Genomic DNA, 19,768 nt, shown 5'->3' on the forward strand with positions numbered 1-19,768 from the left:
ATACATAAAACACGTCTTGAGTTTCGGACTTTTGCTTATTTTCAGATATTCTACATGGGCGTGGTGTTATTCGGACCAGCCATAGCACTGGAGGCCGGTATGTTTAACAATAATGAGATAATTACTCAGATGAACTTCGTGGCCTATATTAAATATATTCACAACCTCCTTAGCCAGGAATTAATACAATACAAGACTTATCATCCCTTTCGGTAATACGTTGACCTTACGATTTGCCTGAAACTTCGAGGCGAACAGCCTCTGAATACTGAACACTTGCCACCTGTGGAATGTAAACAATTACTCCGTACTTCGAAAACTATGTTTGCCGAACTGGTTTCAATCACAAGTTGGGTTATATTGGTAAAGAGCGCTCTAAGGAACGTAACTCTGTGGGGCTCGCTTTAAATACTGTGCAACAGCTAGTGGGCGCGAGCATCGATTTAATCCAACTTTGCACTATTTGATACGAACGTTTTGATTTAATATTTTAATATCTAAATACATATTCTTTAGGGGGATAAATTATATAGGGAGCTTCTCTACGTGGTGATAGTTACCACTAAAATAGTTACTACAAAACTGCAGTATTCATTTTAGGGAAGTATAGTGGGATATAGCTTACACTGAATTCGTACGTCGTCTTGTTTGTAGAAAAATACTACTCATACCAGAAAAAAATCTTGTCCCATTCAAATATATCTGCTATAAAGCACCAGGTAGCAAGTGTTGTTTGTCTTTGCCAAAATCAGACACCATTGCCTGGACTTGACAGTTGTAAAAACTTGAAGCACAACCTTGTTCTATTTATAGTGACGGGATTTCCCCAAATAGGGTCGATCTTCCTCGTTGCAGCTGCTGCTGTTGTTTACACAGCCATGGTGAGAGTTTACAAATAATTCTTTAAGATAATCGCCAAGCCATTTTCTTGGCGATTATTATTATCATTATTGATTTGAGAATAAAGCTTTCAGCACATACGGTTCAGTTTTGTCCAACCGGGTACAGGGTGTCTGGTGTGCACTCCATCCGGGGGAATCTCACTGATGATCTGTTGGAAACATGTTAGGGAACTTTATGTTGAATATGGTTGAATAACCAAGCCCGTTCACAAATTGTGGTTTGTTGTTTAAAAAGTCTGGACCAGTTGATTCAGTGGTCAACAACATGAGAAACGTTCTACGCAATTGGTGTACGATGACATATATCAACCAAGTTAGCGGCCATGACCACCAAATTCCTTTAGTCACCTCCTACGACAAGCATGGACTGGTGAAGATCATTTCTTCATGGGTCAAAAATTGCCATGTGTTTATCAGATGTACAGAATAGGTGCACTGATCACAGGATTTGTCTGGTCCATACTCGATTATGGATTACTGCATATCAATTCTAATACAGATCTTTACGGGTTGATATCCCGTTACAAATGAATGATTCTAAGGTCCTGCTTTAATGTCATTCACAGGGTGGACTGAAAGCTGTCATCTGGACTGACGTCTTCCAGGCTGCAGTGATGTTTGCAGGAATGTTGGCAGTCATCATCAAGGTAGGCCTTCAAGGAACGTCATGAAACTGGGTTTTGTCCCACAGAGCAAGGACAGAGGACTGTTACTTGACCTTTTTCATTATTTATGAAAACGGAAGTTTGAAAGGATAAAAGTAGCGGAGTATCTTTTATTGTGTATTTTGCTGAGGTAAAATATTAAAATCATCGTGTTCTGTTGCTACATCGCGCTAGGGGGTGATGGGGTAGCGCGTTCGCTCGTCACGCCGACAGTACGGGTTCGATTCCCAAGATTATCTATCATCGTGATCAGTATTAAGAGCCTCATCATCGATCTACGTAATTACGTCAGATGACATGAAGTCAACCAAATCACATTCCCATTTAATGGTCAATCATTCAGATTCAGATACCATGAGACCAATAGTACATTGGTACTAACATATATATGACACCATAAACAAAATGGTAAGAGGTTTAAGAATTTGTTACATTTAACATTTTTTTTCACACAAAAATGTTAATTTATGTAACAATTCATCAGTATGTGTAATAAACAAGGATGAAAACTTATACATTGATGGGTAGTTGTAATAACATGCAGATAAATATCTCATTACTAAATATTAGCATTACATAGCAGTCTTCTTCATCAGCTTCCATACAAAAGTTACATAAAGTGGACAATGATTGGTTGCTATGAAACAACATTCTTACCCGAAATATCCACGAATCCTGTCTACCCTTGCCGTTCTTGTGTCAACAAGTATGAGTTCCGATTCAAATTGAAATGTTCAAAGCTTTTCCACAGCACATCGATAGCGATATTACCCTGCCTGTATCAATATAAAGACAAACATGTTGTCTTACCTCAAAGTGCTGAGGGCAACATTTGTCTCCCTATTAAACCCATTTTTAAAAGGCTATCAATTCATCACATACAAAATGAAATTATTTGAATAAAATGGGATTGCCTCTGTTTATTTCAGCGCGTTTCTCTTTCATAATTTTCATAATCTTTTCATTCGAATTTTTCTTTTCTTACTTTGTTCCTGTATAATTGCTTCTTATCCCTTTCTGTATCGTGATATGAATGTCTGTTTTCATCATGGAACAAAATAACATGTACGGGAAGTTTGAAAGAACATTACTAATATTATCGAGATATGTTTTATTGTGATACGATGTTCACATATCGTGTTATGTTCCTACATCGCTGCGGCATATAACATTATCGTTTTGGCAGATCCGACCAGACAGTGCCCAAATTCCACCGGTAGAGATAAGATATCATGGTCATGTTCACAAACATCCTGTTGGTACATTTCAGGGTACAGTTGATGCAGGTGGAATCAAGGCGGTGTGGACAACTGCGGCTAAAGGAGGACGTCTTAATTTCTTTAAGTAAGATTCGAAAATTTCATTCAATAGATCTAGAATTATTCCATGGATTCTCAATACGTTCAAATGTGAGATGTGTTATTTTCCATGTTCCGAAAAAATAATGCATCCCAAATCTTCCGATAGAATTTGATATGTCAGTTTCAGTGGGTGAGATGAAATGTGCCCCAAATATCAGGTGGTGACATTCAAAGTGGACATACACCGTGTCTATGTGACGAATTTAACCCGGATCTTCGGTGTTCGGTTTTCTACCACAAGGCTACTCTGGACCTCCTTAGTGGTATAAGTAATGAAGATACGGGACCACTCCTAGTTATTACGTCATTTCATTTAATTCTACCCCCATCCACGAAATCAAATTAAACAAAATTTACAAACCACAGCTTCACAGAATGCATTTGTACTGTAACAGACCTACTTATTTACAATGGTAACGACAAAAATATAATTGTTCTGTAGATTTCACCAAAATATGTAGTCAACGTCTGCATCGCTTCGTGACTTCTTCACCTATAAGTGCCTATATAGTTCTGTAATATTGTTGAAATCAAATCCTTTACCTGTAGAGGTCCGGTACAGAAGTGATCTTCAGCAACCCATAAACCATATACACTGTATTATTGTTGTGTCACACAACCTATGTGTTCTAACTTAGTTTTGACCCGGACCCGACTGTGCGTCACACTTTCTGGGGGTTGCTTCTGGGAACATTCGCCCGATCCTCCGGCCTTGTCTTCAACCAGTCAACTATACAGAGGGTCTGTTCAACGCCAACACTCGCTGCTGCCAAAAAGTGAGTCATGAAAACAAGTCCACAGACATATATATGATCTAATACAAATTTCCATCCCTGTAGATAAAGGAAGGTGAAAATATCGGAGGGAAATTCGTGATGTGGCATTTGTATGGATATTATCTTACATGTTCCTGAAATAATATCTCATTGTTCACTGTGACACTCTTCAAAATCATTCTGAAAGCGCACCATGGGAGCAAAAAACTAGCTTGTTGCCGCAACACATGATCAGCTTTTGTTGAATGGGTGTCATCATGCACCACTAACAACAGACGATGTTCTTGATGTCAATCATTAGCAGACAATCAATGATGTGCTCAACAACATGACCGTCGATCTGCGCAATGGTCATGATGACATGTGTAAAGTCAGCAAGTCTGACGTCACAAAGCATTTGATACGAGGGTCTTCACGGGTACATCTACATGAAGCTGTGCTCCTATTTCTGTCTCTTAGAGTAATGCTGATTGTGAGTCCTGCGTTCTGGATAACTCTCACCGTGGCTTTGGTGGAGGGCGTCGTGGCGTATGCGTACTATGTCAACGTCAGGTGTGATCCTCTAGAATCAGGCCAAATACAGAACCCGAATCAGGTCAGATTTCCTCGGTCAGTAAGTGGGTGAGTGGGTGAGCTTAGTTTTACGCCGCATTCAGCAAGATTCCAGCCATATAGCGGCGGTCTGTAAATAATCGAGTCTGGACCAGACAATCCAGTCACCAACAACATGAGCATCGATCCGCGCAGTTGGGAACCGATGACATGTGTCAACCAAGTCAGCGAGTCTGACCACCCGATCCCGTTAGTCGCCTCTAACGATAAGCTTAGTCGCCTTTTATGGCATGCATGGGTTGCTGAAGGCCTATTCTACCCCGGGACCTTCACGGGTCTCGGTCAGTAAGAATGTGTATTATTACAAACATGGATACTGTAAAAGGGAAAGAGCTGTCCGTCACCATTTAGTAACATGTTTGTTAACGTTATCTTTGTAAATTTGGTGTGATGTGCAGATAGTATTTACCACCAATGGCAAAATATTATATTATTTACTGTGAACGTTATCAATATTTCTAGTACTCGGTAGTACAACTTTTGGGGAAAAAATCAAAAGACCGTTCGTTTTCTGGTTAAACAATTCTTGACACGAAATAACGCACTGAACGGCCCTGTCACACTTCTGCGTATCCTAATTCCTTCTAATGGGCACAGACATTTCTTTCATACCCAGTGTGTGAGTGAGTTGAATTTTACACCGCAGTCAGCAATATTCCAGCTATATTGCGACGGTCTGTAGATAATCGAGTCTGGACCAGATAATCCAGTGATCAACAACATGAGCATCCATCTGCACATTTGGGAACCGATGACATGTGTCAACCAAGTCAGCAAGCCTGACCACCCAATCCCTTTAGTCGCCTATTACGACAAACATATTCGCCTTTAATGGCAAGCATGGGTTGCTGAAGGACTATTCTATGGGTCCTTCCGCACCCAGTCGTACGCACCTCGTATCCTTCTCAACGGCACGGCCCAGTACACATGATAGTTTGGGGCATGCAACAGATATGCGGTAGGCATAAATTGAGTGCATCCAGAATACACTCAGCATGTTTTTTTTTCATGTTTTTTAATGTTTTTTATTTCTTTAAGATTGTACCGTATATGGTCATGGATATTTTCCGGGCTCTGCCTGGCATGCCTGGACTCTTTCTGGCCGCTTTATTCAGTGCATCTCTCAGGTAGCGTCTTTGTGAGACAATATTCCTTCATCTGTCAGGTAGGCAATGTCTGTACAGCCTCTTACCCCGGTGCATCTATAGTAAATGATTTGTCTGGCCATATCCGACAGCTGTATTCCGTGTCTCTTTGGTATATAATGCCACGACTCTCTTTGTCCAGTGTGCGTTTGAAAGGTAGCTTACTACATGAACCAGGTTAGGTCCCTGTGCGTCTTTAAGGCGGGTGGAGTACAAGACAATATCAGGTCCCATTGCGTCAGTAAGGTAGGTAATGTACAAGACTATATCAGATACCAGCGCGTCTTTAAGGCGGGGGGTATATAAGTATCAATTATGTATTAGGTAGTTGATGTATCAGGCTACATCAGGTCCCAGTGCTCTGTCAGGTAGGTGATGTATCAGGCTATCGATATCAGGACCCAGTGCTGTGTAAGGTAGTTGATGTATCAGACTATATCTGGACCCAGAGCTCTGTCAGGTATGGGATGTATCAGGCTATATCAGGTCCCAGTGCTCTGTCAGGTATGTGATGTATCAGGCTATATCAGGTCCCAGTGCTCTGTCAGGTATGTGATGTATCAGGCTATATCAGGTCCCAGTGCTCTGTCAAGTAGGTGATGTATCAGGCTACATCAGTTACCGAGCATTATGAAAAAAAATATGAGGGACATAAATTATTCTTGAAAGTTACAGAGCTGTCACCACGAACATCATAACTAATCTTTATCCATGTAGTTGGCTTTTCGTTTCGATGTCATATGGTCTGATGTTGCAGAAATTGGCGTTAATCCATAACCAATCGCATTTTTCGAAGATAATTATTTTTACCACTACGATAGATACAAGTAGCAATACATACCGGGATCCATCACGCACCTTTCATGTTCCAACAGCACGATTTCATCTGGACTGTCCAGTCTGTCCGCGATGACTTGGGAGGACATTCTCAAACCACGTCTCCCAAATGTTTCCGACCTCACAGCAACGGTGATAGCTAAAGTGTCAGGTGAACCTTACCTCAGATTTACACCCAGCATTGTATGTCTTATTCATGACAGAATCAGTTACAGCTTCAAAAGATACATGAGGTATTCGCTACACAGATTACAATATCTCTTTCAGATTCCTGTAAATCCCCACAGGGTCGACCTGATGATCTGATAGGATAGAACTGGGAAAGCTTATTAACGTTTTTAATATGTTCCATAAGAGCTGGAAGACGTTTTTAGCTTGACAGGTGTGAGATACCAATCTCCGATTGCCTTTCCTGTAATTACTATAATTTACAATGTCCAATGAATTGATGGTACGTTGTTCTGGAGCCTTAATATCGAAATAATCTGATCTGACATGGTGTGCCCTGATAAAGGTACAGCAATGTATACTGCTCACGAAAGGTTAAGGATCACCAAAGTTTCACTAGTGAAGTAGTTAATAGTTCGTATTATGGTTCAAATTCAATATTGTGGTGGTCCTAACTGGTTGAGCATATTTGTGTCCTCCAGTGTCTCTAGTCAGATAAAGACATATACTGTATGTCATTGTCCCTCCTATTTCCAGTTGTTGTGTTCGGACTTATCTCCTGTGGAGTGGCCATCCTGATTTCCTTCATAGGAGGAACGCTCACGCAGGTACTGAATAATGTTTCCATGTTTAAATGTGTGATTAATGTTTTGTATTGCCAGCGCCTTGTTGCATGGATATGTGCGTGATATAAATATCAAAGTTATAGTAACAATAGCCTCTTTATTGACTGTTTTGGCGCTAATCAACAGTGCCCTTATTCTCGAAACGTTCGAAGCCCTAAGAATTCTTAACTTTGATCGTAGCCAATGAGCTCAAGAAGTATGTTGGGCTACGAACGTTTCGTACCTGATAATGACTATTCCATGTGTTCATGAATCAGGGTGAAAATGTTCAAGCTTTAAAAAGGCATTGTATTTTCACAGACTGAGCACGCTTATCTATCACGTTAAGACGTGACGTAATCACTGGTCGTGTACATTTACGTTTTGTGGTCGAGAGAATTCATTCAGTCGTGACGGGTAACTTTTCTTTTCGAAATGTTCATACGATCTTTCTTTTTACAGATTGCCACATCGGTGTTATCCGCGTTTAACGGTCCCCTGTGTGGCCTTTTTATCATCGCATCTCTCTGTCCATGGGCTAACGCTAAAGTAAGTAATGCTGAACAATCTAAAGTTTCAGTCATGCGTCCAATGACCCTGTAAAATAAAGGGAAAAACAAGTGTAAAGCAAACGGCGAAATGCATCACTTCCAAAGAACCTCACATATTAACATCTCATTCAAAACGATAACAGCTAGGTCACTACAAGGCAAAGGTGTCCGTCTCCATTGCTTCATTGCTATATTCATCATGAAGAATTACCTAACTTGGGTGCACCAGCAAACTCCGAATGGTGAGTTCGAATCCCAACTGGCCGTAAGTTTGAATACAGATTAGTCAGCACTGCTCCAGTTTTTAGTTTGGTTTCGTGGTTATTTTATACCCCGCACAGCTATATGGCGGCGGTTTCTAAATAAATCAGTCTGGACCAGACAATCCAGTGACTGACATAATGAGCATTAACCCGCGAAACTGGGCTAAGAAGGAAACCATCAGCCAACTCAGTCTGAACACTCACCTCATATTTTGCTACATGCTCATAAGTACATGCCCCCACACACAAACACACACACACACACACACACACACACACACACAAACACACACACAAACACACACACAAACACACACACACCCGTTGATGTCGATTTCACACATATTTTAAAGAACGTTCACTTTTCATGTTTAGTCAGATCATCATAAATACATTGGGTTTACACAGGGAGCTATAGCTGGAACCGTTGTAAGTTCTGTTCTGATGATGTGGCTGTGTGCTGGAGCCACTTTCTCTGGAGCCACAAGACCGACGCCCTGGCTGGCTCCAGCTCCAACCGACCAATGTTCTCTGGATAATATGACGTCACTGGTTAGGAACACAACAGGACTCATGACGTCAACAGCAGAACTGTATGACGTCACGACAATTGCAAATGTAGCAGAACCAGTGTAAGGGCTAAACAATTAACGTATTTAGGACATTTCAGTCGGCACATGGGGTGGGGAAAGGGCTTCAATCCGTATAATATAAGCTTGGTGTAATATACCTTGCAGCAGTAATCCAGAGAGAGAGAGGGAGAGAGAGAGGGGGGAGAGAGAGAGGGAGACAGAGAGAGAGAGACAAAGAAAGACTGATAGGGAGAGAGAGAAAGAGAGAAAGAGAGAGAGAGACAAAGAGAGACAGAGAGAGAGGGGGCGAGAGAGACAGAGAGAGAGACTGTACAGAGAATCATCTACAACTATTTTTCTGTCATGTTGACAAGATAGCTAATCTTTATTTCTTTATTGTTTCGTTGAATTCGAATATCCTTTTCGGTTCACTTCACAATACCAAACGTCTTCCATCTTATTCATTCCAGTACGGGGATTAATGTCATATACACTCTGTCGTATCTGTGGCTGGCCGCTGTTGGTATTGCTATCGTCCTGATCGTGGCTTTCTTTGTCAGCTGGGCAACAGGTAGGGAGTACATTAAGGACCAATCATATGAATTTAGGGGATGTCAGGGCTTTTGTTGGTGACAGACAATCTCTTTCATTACAAGATGGAAGTCACTCAGGATATGTTATATTTGGGATTTCACTTTCTCAGCAAAGTACATGTTTTAGAAGTATTTTTGGATTGAGCCCCATCCATTACCCCTGCCAGCTTCCGGTTCAATGGAGTGAAGTAACAGGGGAGTTAAGTCTTGATAGTTGTTGAGCCACACGTCCGCAAAAATAACTAAGTTACTTCCCCTGCTTTCATTCATCCACTGGGTCAGAAGATTTTTTGACATGTATTTTAGGGGGAATTGCACTTTCTCAGCAAAATACAGGTTCCAAAACTATTTCTGGTTGACTCCCATTTGGGATATGAACCCAAGCCCTGAGAGTAGGTCACCCAGTCACCAGCAGACAAGGTCACTGAGTCACCCCCGCGGCTTCCACAACAACCTGATTCGATTGACATCCTAACAACTTATTCATCAACTGGCCATGATCGTAAGAACAATGTCATTCCTGTTCACACTGTCCTGAATATGTTGCAGAGAGCTCTTGATCGTTAATCGTTCATTCAAAACAAACTTCAATGTTCTGTGTGCCATCAATATAACACAGAGCGATATGCGTTGAAAAACCCTCGACGTATCTTTAGATATCATGCCCAATATTTCAAATTATTATGATCATGGGACCTATCGATAACTGAACAAAGGTCTTCATTTTATTTGACAGGTTTTAACAGAGATGGGAACCTTGATCCTCGCTATGTCATATATCTGTCTGACGTTGTTAGAAATATTTTCACCCACGGGAAAAAGACCAACAATGATGAGGTATGTGCCCACAAATTCACAACGTCTTAAGTTGTTTCAAACTGCACTTCAACTATGTGGCGTTTATGTAAGTAATAGAGTCTGGACCCTACGATCTAGTGATTGATATCATGAGCATCGATCTACGCAAATGGAATACGATGACATGTGTAAACCACGCCAGAGAGTTTGACCGTCCGATCGCTTTGAAAACCAACTCTGACCCGTGTCTTCAGGTCCAAACTAAAGTGTTCGTTTCATCTACAGTAACGTACGTGTTTTTGGTCACCGAATTGTCTCATCCAGGCTCAATTATTTACTAAACGCCATCATATACCTTGTATATCTTATAAAAATAAACGCAGCTGCAGACAGCCATATTGCGAAATGTTTCGCACATCTAACGTAGGAATAACGTATGGATCAATTGCGTATGAGGTATGATTTGCGTAACACTATTTTTATTGCTGCAAATAGCTGTACATACAATGCACATGTTCCGGACGCACACAATTTATGCTGACTGGATGCCTGAGCACTTCTAACGTATGCCAAGCGTATTCCCAATTTCTTGAAATGCTTCCTGGTGTTTTCATTACCTGTACAGGTTGCATAGTGATAACATAATCTTTTGCCACCCTCATCTTTTGTTCACCCGTGAGTCTAGAGGCAAGTACGCCGTCTGTGTGTTCGTCATGAATAGATACAATGCGCCACCCGGTCGCACTACGAACGCTAACTCGGGCAATGCTCGGTATTCGCTGTTATGTCGTTCAGCATGTTTTGTAGCTGTGTTGCAGGCATACACCCAATATACGCTCAGAACTCGTGCCAGGAGATCTGTGTATTATGGAATATTATCGGCATAGTATGACGCTTTTTGCCCAACGAACACATAGCATAGTCTTCCTGATGCGGGCACGATGCACTGCATAACTGCGTATCACCTGCATAACAGGTTATGAAGCGTAGTGTTGTGCATCAGGCGTACTGGCCAGCTATTCTGGGAAAGTTCATAGCCAACGAACTTCTTAAGCCCGTTCTTAACACATTGACTAAGATTACAGTTAAGAACTCTTAGGGATACGAACAGTTCCAGAATATGGGCCTAGGTCCATACTGGGCGAAGGCCGCCGAACATAAAACTTACACAAACGGTTGAGATGAATATGATGTGCACACGACTGTGTAGGAAATGTCAATGCGCAACGCCTAAGGAATTAGGATACACAAAAGTGTAACGGTGCCGTTTGAGCTTCCAGAATAACTTACCCCATTTATGTTCCAGAAGCCTGTAACGCAGCGAAATATTAATGAAATCGTCATTGGACCTGAACCCGGACCAAAAGTCGAGACAGAACTGCCACTCCTCGCTACTACCATCAAGAACGGACATGACCCCGCTCACATCAAGGAAGCCAAACACTAGTCCACTGTATCTTGACAGTTCAAACCGACACATCAGCCTCATTAACCAGTTCAGACAAGGACCTGCTTTTCAGTCGATCCACATGACAGTGAAAGGAGAAACATGGTTATAATGATCATGAGTTGATGCATGTCATCTTATTGTATTTTTATAGATCGATACTGCTGCAAAACCACCGAGGTCGACATTAAATCCACGAAAGGAAAAAAGGCAAAGTTACATCATCGGTGTCATGTTGTGCTTCATATCAGTGATGACTGTTGCATTGTCTCGTTGGTGATTTTTTAAAAAATAAGTGAATACCATATCGGACTGCTGAAAAGCATGTGCAAATATCGTGCATGTGCACAGTGTACATTTTCGTTAAGAATTCGTTCTTTTCAACTTTACGCATATAATATTATTCTACCAAAAATGGTTCATGTTAAAACAGTACCTTTAAAAAGTATGGGATCTTTTGCAGACTCTACTTTAGAACAATTGACTGAAGTAAGTGCCTGTGCTTACACAAGAGAGTCAAAACTTTTGACAGGTAGCATACATAAACAATAAATACAAGTACCTATCCCACTCAGTTTGTCGATGGACTGTAAAATAACTAGAGTATCACAAAAAGAATTAACAGAATTGTTCAGAAATGACATGTCTGATTTCTTCCCTAACGAGCGGGACTGTAGGCAAGGTGATCCACCATCACCATACGTATTACGTTTTGTACTGAAATCCCTATGATATGACAAAATAGTTGCATAAAATAAGGCAATTGATAATCAAGAATATAAGTTAGGAGAAAATGCCGATAATGCAGAATTATTTTATGTAGCTCAAACGATAGTTTATATGCTGCTATTGAAATGAAAATAAGGCAATCTCGATTGGCTCTAAAACAGGAAGCAAGACTTGAATATTACAGAGGTTAGAATTGCAAGGAAATGCTTTTAACGTTGCAGGAATTACATAATTTGATTAATTTCTGACTTGAAAGATTTGTGGTTTATCGACACAAAAAATACTAGATAACTAGACTAGATAACTAGACTAGATAACATAAACAGATAACTAGCAACATGGAGAAAATTTACGTTGGCGAGTAATAAACAGAATACTAAACTCGCTTCCGTTTTATTATACTCGTTAAAGATTTAGTATAAAATCATCATCTCGTTTAAGAAAAAAGGAAGGTCGTTTACTAACCTCTTATAGGTAAGCAATGCATACAATGTTTGCATTGATAGATATACTAAATTTGATATAAATTTACGGAATATTTTTGGAGGGATGTCTTGATGGCATGGAAATCATATTATACAAACAGGAGTAAAAACACCAGTGAAGATGACTGCAGGTTCTAGAATATTTCATGATGAATTGTTATCTGATAGTGATCTACCAAGGATACCGATTTTGAATGTCCTGTGATGGAAGGTGTTAAATTTACAGATTTTTTTCTTTCATTATTTTGCATGGAATTGTTTAGAGCAAACACACTTTGAAAAATGAAACTGGTTAACAATTTATATATACTCTCTGTAACGAAGCTAACGAAAACGTCTGTCATATGTATTGTGAATGTGAGGTAGCAAAAATATTTAGAATGAATCTTCAAATTTGGTTAGATCACGTTTGGTTTGGTACTCTAAGTACTAACACACTACTTATCATATAAAACTTTAAAATACAAAGATTTAAAAGACATGTTCATGGCACGATGTTTTTGATAAAGACTGGAAATGGTTTCCTTTATTAAGATCATTTGATACAGAGTACCCATTGTCGCTGTGAGTCCGCTCCCGCTAGACCGCGATTGATTATGTGTGCCGGTAGTCCGCTATGTGGCTGTTCCAGTCTCATTACTCCCTCCCTACTCTAATCTCATTACTCTGCAATGCTTTGATAGACGGTAAGTAGAGTGTGTTTTCTTAGGTAAGATCAGTCTCAGCAATGCCGGTGACACAAGTAAAGGATGCGTTCATGTTTATTAAGAGTGATACTCCCAATGCCCAACGTATTGAAGAGTTCGTCGAATATTTTCGTCGCACCTGGATGGATGGTAGTTACCCCCTTATCATGTGGAACTACTTCAAATATGATGGACCACGTACCAACAACCACGTTGAAGGATTTCGTTGAAGGATACAAGATTAGGACTTGAGTACATGCTATGTGAGCGTAGCCTGGCTTCGTACTTGGGTGCTATTGGACACATGATGGACAGTGTGTACCGAAGATGAGATTGAAACGTCAATAAAAGCTTATGTAAAAGGAGTTAAGTGGTCATGTGAAAATGTGAAATAAATGGTGATATAATACAGACTAGTTTTTTTGTGTTTTTTTTGTTCCTTTTAATTTAGTTTTCCTTATCCGAGGTGTTGTCTGCATTAATCAGTTGTAGCGGTAACAGAGGGAGTAAATTATTAGAACAGCACAGCAGCTTAGCGGGCTAGCGGTACTGAATTACGTCATTTACCCGTCACGGACTAGCGGGTAGCGGCCTAGCGGGGTGGAGTCATATGGCATCCTTTGCTGCAGGGATGAGCATTCATTCAATAAATGACGACAAAACTAGTGTACAGCGTTTAAGCATAAAACATGGATGAGAAGAAGGTGTAGCAGTTGTTGAAATTACCCCCAATCGCTGTTTCATCTACTTCTGTAATGACAAATACACGTTTACACACGGATTTACAAGGTCAAAGGTCTCCGTTAGCTTCATCCAATCAAACGTGAGGATTCAATTATACGGATGTCCCCCCACGTCAACGAGCTCGTCTCTCGGTCGTCCGTGAAAACGTTGATCTGTTCTTCCTGGAATTTCAGCAACGACTGAAAGATAATCGAATTCAGGATTGCCATTCATCCCTACATGACAAGTCAGAAGTTATTTCATGTTGAATTCCTTGATGTTGAAAAGTACCTACATGAGACATCCAACGTTGTCTTATCAAATATACAGATAAATTCCGTTGCAACAACTTCAACTTATCAACAGAATCTGGTCGTCATTAAAATCAGTCAAAGTGAGTCAAAGATCATGTGAAATGTGCACAACAAATAATGCAAAGTTCATCGAAGATGGACCCGTGAAGGCTCTGGTGTAGAATAGGCCTTCAGCAACCCATGCTTGCCATAAAAGGCGACCCGTGAAGGTCCCGGGATAGAATCGGCCTTCAGCAACCCATGCTTGCCATAAAAGGCGACTATGCTTGTCGTAAGAGGCGAATAACGGGTGGTCAGGCTCGCAGACTTGGTAGACACATGTCATCGGTTCCCAATTTCACAGATCGATGCTCATGTTGATGATCAATGGATTGTCTGGTCCATTATTTACAGGCCGCCACCATATAGCTGGGTGCGGCGTAAAACTAAACTCGGTCACTCATCGATGATGAATACAAGGTTCTTCTGTGTTGTCCCTAGTTGTCCTAAGTATCGTCTTCTACGGAAAACATATATCAAGCAATATTTCTTTGAAAATCGAACTTTGCATAAATCCAGGGATGTAAATTTAAAACAATCCAAGCTACAGCTATGATCCTGTACAAAGTGTTCAACGCACGTCGTGTAAGGTAGTAAACTTAAAAACTGAAAAATTAATGCATGCAATGTACATTATAAATCGATTGTAATATTGTATTTTGGGCCTGTTTTGGGTCACAGACGCATACTGGTGTTCTATGATAAGGCGTGATAATAAACATACCGCTGGTTTCATCATTGTTTCCTTTAAATGATATTTCTACGTATTCATATATGTACACACACACTCACACACTCACTGACACACATACTCTCTCTCACACACACACACTCACACACACACACACTCTCTCTCACACTCACACACACACACTCTCACACACACAGTCTCACACTCTCACACACTCTCACACACACACACACACACACTCACACACACACTCATATATATATGGTGCATAACTATAGCTAGTATAATGGTAGAATACAGCGACCAATCAATTCTGCATTCACATGAATCATATGTTGAATGCTGAGTCTATTGGAGTTCATGCATCACTTTTAAGAAGTGAAGACACCACGTGTTCTGGAGAGTGTGTCCTGATCCTGACCAATGGCAACCACTGCATAAATTATGTTTTATTTACAGAATTTTAAGATTCTCATCAATTTTGTCTTACACGGCAATTCTCTTATGTGGCAAGTCCGACAATTATTCCTTTAGTCGAGTGTTTCTAAACTGAATGAGTAATTCTCTTGATTTTTACATTAACTATGTGTCTCTGCTTGCACCGTGCTTACATTATAAGTTGTTCACTGGTCGCTCATTCAGTTCATAAACACACCTCGAGGGTACATGAGATAATGGACCCGTCGCGACCTGTGAACAACTTATTTATCTTACCAATCACCTGAATTTTAATTTTGAACTGTTTGAAGCACTTCTGTCGAACGCGAGGCGAATCGACATTTTGCAGACGACACGATGTAAACAGATTTAGAGTTATCTCCCTCCCATCGATTTTCAATCGCAAAACATCGGTAATTTCCGTGCTTCATGCGTGATTCAATGGTATTCGAGACAAAGAAGTACTACCATGAAGCACCAGAAGAGTTCGGAATTCCCAGCAGTGTACATTGAAAACAATACATCTCCTGTAAGCGGGGTACATTGAAAATAATAGAAGAGCGCTTAGCCAATCGGAGAGCGGCATTCGTGTGTGAGGTAAGATAATGCTCATTAACTGAGGTAGAGCCGGCGTATATACGTATATTATATGTAAAAATATGCAAATAACATCACATCTATGCAACGATATTTGAAACATGTTGTGGCACATTAACAGTTGTGGATGGTAAACTTGAACGAAAGTCATTAAAAAGATACACCTACTATATGAGAGCGGCGGATGCTTCGGGTGAATGCAGAACATATGCTTACCGTTTCCATGAACACTTCAAATCAAGACAGAATTTCAGTGATTCGTGGAATGTATGTGCGCAGATGTGACAGATTGTTTGTTTTGTGACGTTGAGGTTTCCAGAACCATTTAATACCCCTACTGTGGTTGTGAGACGTAATGCCACAGTAACTAGCTATAGTGATGTGTGTGGTTACAGATGTGTGTGGTTACATATTAAATATTTGTTTTCACATCAGTAAGGCGTAATGTATTCTAAGCACATGTTCCCTACAGCTATTAATGATGGAATAGGGCTTTGTGATATGAATGAATGAGATCACAATGATGACAGTAATGTTTATGTGTAAATTTCATTTACTTTCGTGGTTTTCAGCTGGAGTATTTGTTGTCATAATTTTAAAGTATTCTTATCTATATTCTTTTTAATTACGTATTATTTATGTATACCAGTATATACAAAACTTTGCAAATATCATCACAACTATCCAAACATATTTAAAACACCTTGTGGTATATTAACAGCTGTGTGTGGTAAACGTGAACGGCGCCATCATCCACTTTCACCTCCTGTAGACATGTCTGTGACGGTACTATCGGCATTTGACACGCACACTGCTTTTGCGAGCACTTTGTGACTCTCACTATATGATAGTCACCAATGCTTCTAATATATTCGGAACCAGGTGGTTAGTAATTAGCACAGCAAGTTGCAATGCCTTAACCTTGGGTCTGAGGGTCAAACCTGTTCCGTGACCAGACTTCAGGCACAGCATTATCTCACGTTGTGATGGGTCTATAGAACCTAAACCTATTTCAGATGCTAATCCCTTTATCGGTCTCCACGACCATGTCTTCACTTAAACATCTGAAATCACACGTACCAAGCATAGACCAGTATAAGCCCGACTCCTTTATCAAGTATGACAAGGTCATATTCAGTTATGCAATTCTGACGAGATAAGTTTACCAAAGCTGCAAGATACAGACGGTAGAACAGGCATTGCAGTCACACATCGCTCTGTGGTTCAGTAATAATTATTCTTTATTTAACCAGGCCAATAATTTATTCACTCAAGTAAAGCCGTTGCACTATCCTTATAGGGAAGGCAGCAACGTTGACGTCACATTTGGTCAATGTGGCTGCATGAAGGTACGGTGAGATTTTTGTTTATCCATTCTGAACGTTTATGTTTCAGAATTACTTCATTTGTGAGCATGTCTACTTGCATACTGCATTGGATGGTGCAGGGTCGGGTGTATTGAATGTGTATAACTCAATTATATGTATTTATATGCAGATTGGGGACATCCTGTGTGTATCAATTCTGTGTGTCTGCATCAATCCTGCGGTGCATGTTCGTTGCGTTCTTCGCACACCTTGATTGTCAACATTCTATAATTCCGCAGCGTTAAGAGGAGTCCTGTTTTATCACCACACTTGGCAATATTCTAGCTCTATGGCGGCAGTCTGTCTGTGTTCACACCAGACAATCTAATGACCGATATTATGAGCATCGATCCACGCAGTGATGAATTGCACGTGATGAATTGCACAAGCAAGCTAATCGAGTTTGACTACCCTATCTCGTTTATCGCATCTTAAACCAATATTTTCGCGGATCTTCTAGGCTATGAACATTAAATGACTCTGTGGCAGATATATATAGATAAATATACAAAGGTACACCGTCTTAGGTACTAAATTAGCGAGTGAGTAACGCCGCGCTAGGTACTAGGTATTCGTTTTACGCCGCATTCAGCAATAGCCCAGCTATATGGCGGAGATCTGTAAATAATCAAATCTAGACTAGACAAACCAATGATCGACAGCACGAGCATCGGTCTACACAACTGAGATACAATGACGTGGCAACCAGCTGATCCCCGTCAGTCGCCTGCTAGGACAAGCATGGGTTAATGAGTGTAAGATAATGAACGGTTTGTAGAAAGAAATGGCGGAAGAAAAAATGTGGTTCTGGGTTTGTGAGACAGGCTATATGTCATCTCCTGTAGGAAATAATCTTCATTCACAAAACAGTATAACTCATGTTCAACTGAAAGAAAGGGAATTCTAAGCGTAACATTTACAAGACATGCTCAGTCACGGTGATGCCTCATGACGTATGCTCTGTATTCACCATCCAACCTTAGATGTCATCTGAAATATGGGAGACTGTCGTAACCGCATGTCCTTAGATTCGTAGGGCAAACAGTCCCGTCAACCAACAACGACGAAACAGAAGAGTTCAGTTAGGTGACAAAAGCATACAGCAGCAGCATATGTTAGCAACACCCATTCGGAGACAGATAGTACATCCCTGCTATGTCTATCGTACTAAGCAATACTTTTGATGGTTTTTTTAAAAAATATGTATGATTATTGACATTTTATATATTTATAAAATACAGATAATAAAATATGATATTTGCTGTCATAAAAACGAACAGATATTTAATTTTAATCGGACGTCACTTCGCAGTCACTTGGCATTCAGAGTTGGGCTAACATTGGCAGACATTGGCCTAACGTACGTAAACTTTGGGCAACGTCAGGCCAACGTCTGAATGCTATCTGGGTTGTTTGTACCTTTCAGATATTTGTGTTATTTCAACACATGCATTTCTTTTTTGTCCCTTGTTCCGGTAATATGAATGTATTATTTTGCCTTCTGTCAGATGGTATAGTATAGACTCTTTTTATTTGAATACAAAATATTCAGTTGGGCTTGTCATTACTTCTTAACTTTTATTACATCATAAATAGTTACTACATGTACATATTAAACCATTCAACAAGATAGCATTAATCAAACTCTTTATAGACGATTACATCGGTATTGTTTCAGAGGGTTTGTTTTTGGCTACATTTGTTTTGACATAATTCAACCCCGTGCATTTTTAGGACATTTGCAAAATAAATAAGCACAGGACTAGCATTGGGTATTTTAGATATTAGGAGGGGAACGTGCATGGTTGGAGTTCCTTTCTAAGCTTGGTCCAGACTTGGCTGGCGTTACTTTGTAAGAGCGCCTATAATGGAACAGGTTGTGCTTCAACGACTTCTATCGAAATCGCTCGAACTGAAAGCATTTCCGTGCTAGTTTCGAAGTGTTTGGATTGAATTCACAATTGATCAGATCTGTTGTGTTGATTGGCGACACAATGCTTTGTGATGTGTGTTGAATCATCACACCTTAGTGCCACTTTATTGAATATCTAGTCCTTGTCTTAAGCATTATCACACATGTGTTGACAGATTTATGGATTAGTTTGGTGCAGGATTACGGTTGGTATGGGAAAACGGATGCATGTGTATATCACTTAGAATTTACAGTGCAGAAGCAGAATTCTGTAGGGTCTATTTGGCTGCAAACGCTGGATAACATTTTAATGACCTTTATAGCCACATTATTCTTACCACAACGTGTGGTAAGTTAGGTCAGTTGTCGAAGGTCGTACAATATGCGGTACAGAGTTGCGTCCCTTAACGAAACAAGGATTTGGTCATCATGACTTCGAATCCCCGACCCCTGTCTCTGGGCGCCCAGTAACCCGCACGTGGATTCTTATTC

The 19,768-nt window shown here is 40.3% G+C and overlaps 1 pseudogene; it reads left to right on the top strand.

Moving 5' to 3' along the window:
* Positions 1-19,768, top strand: part of LOC137280965 (uncharacterized) — a 49,511-nt pseudogene that overhangs the window by 3,963 nt on the left and 25,780 nt on the right.

Source organism: Haliotis asinina, chromosome 4 (assembly GCF_037392515.1).
Source record: "Haliotis asinina isolate JCU_RB_2024 chromosome 4, JCU_Hal_asi_v2, whole genome shotgun sequence".
Taxonomy (NCBI): domain Eukaryota; kingdom Metazoa; phylum Mollusca; class Gastropoda; order Lepetellida; family Haliotidae; genus Haliotis; species Haliotis asinina.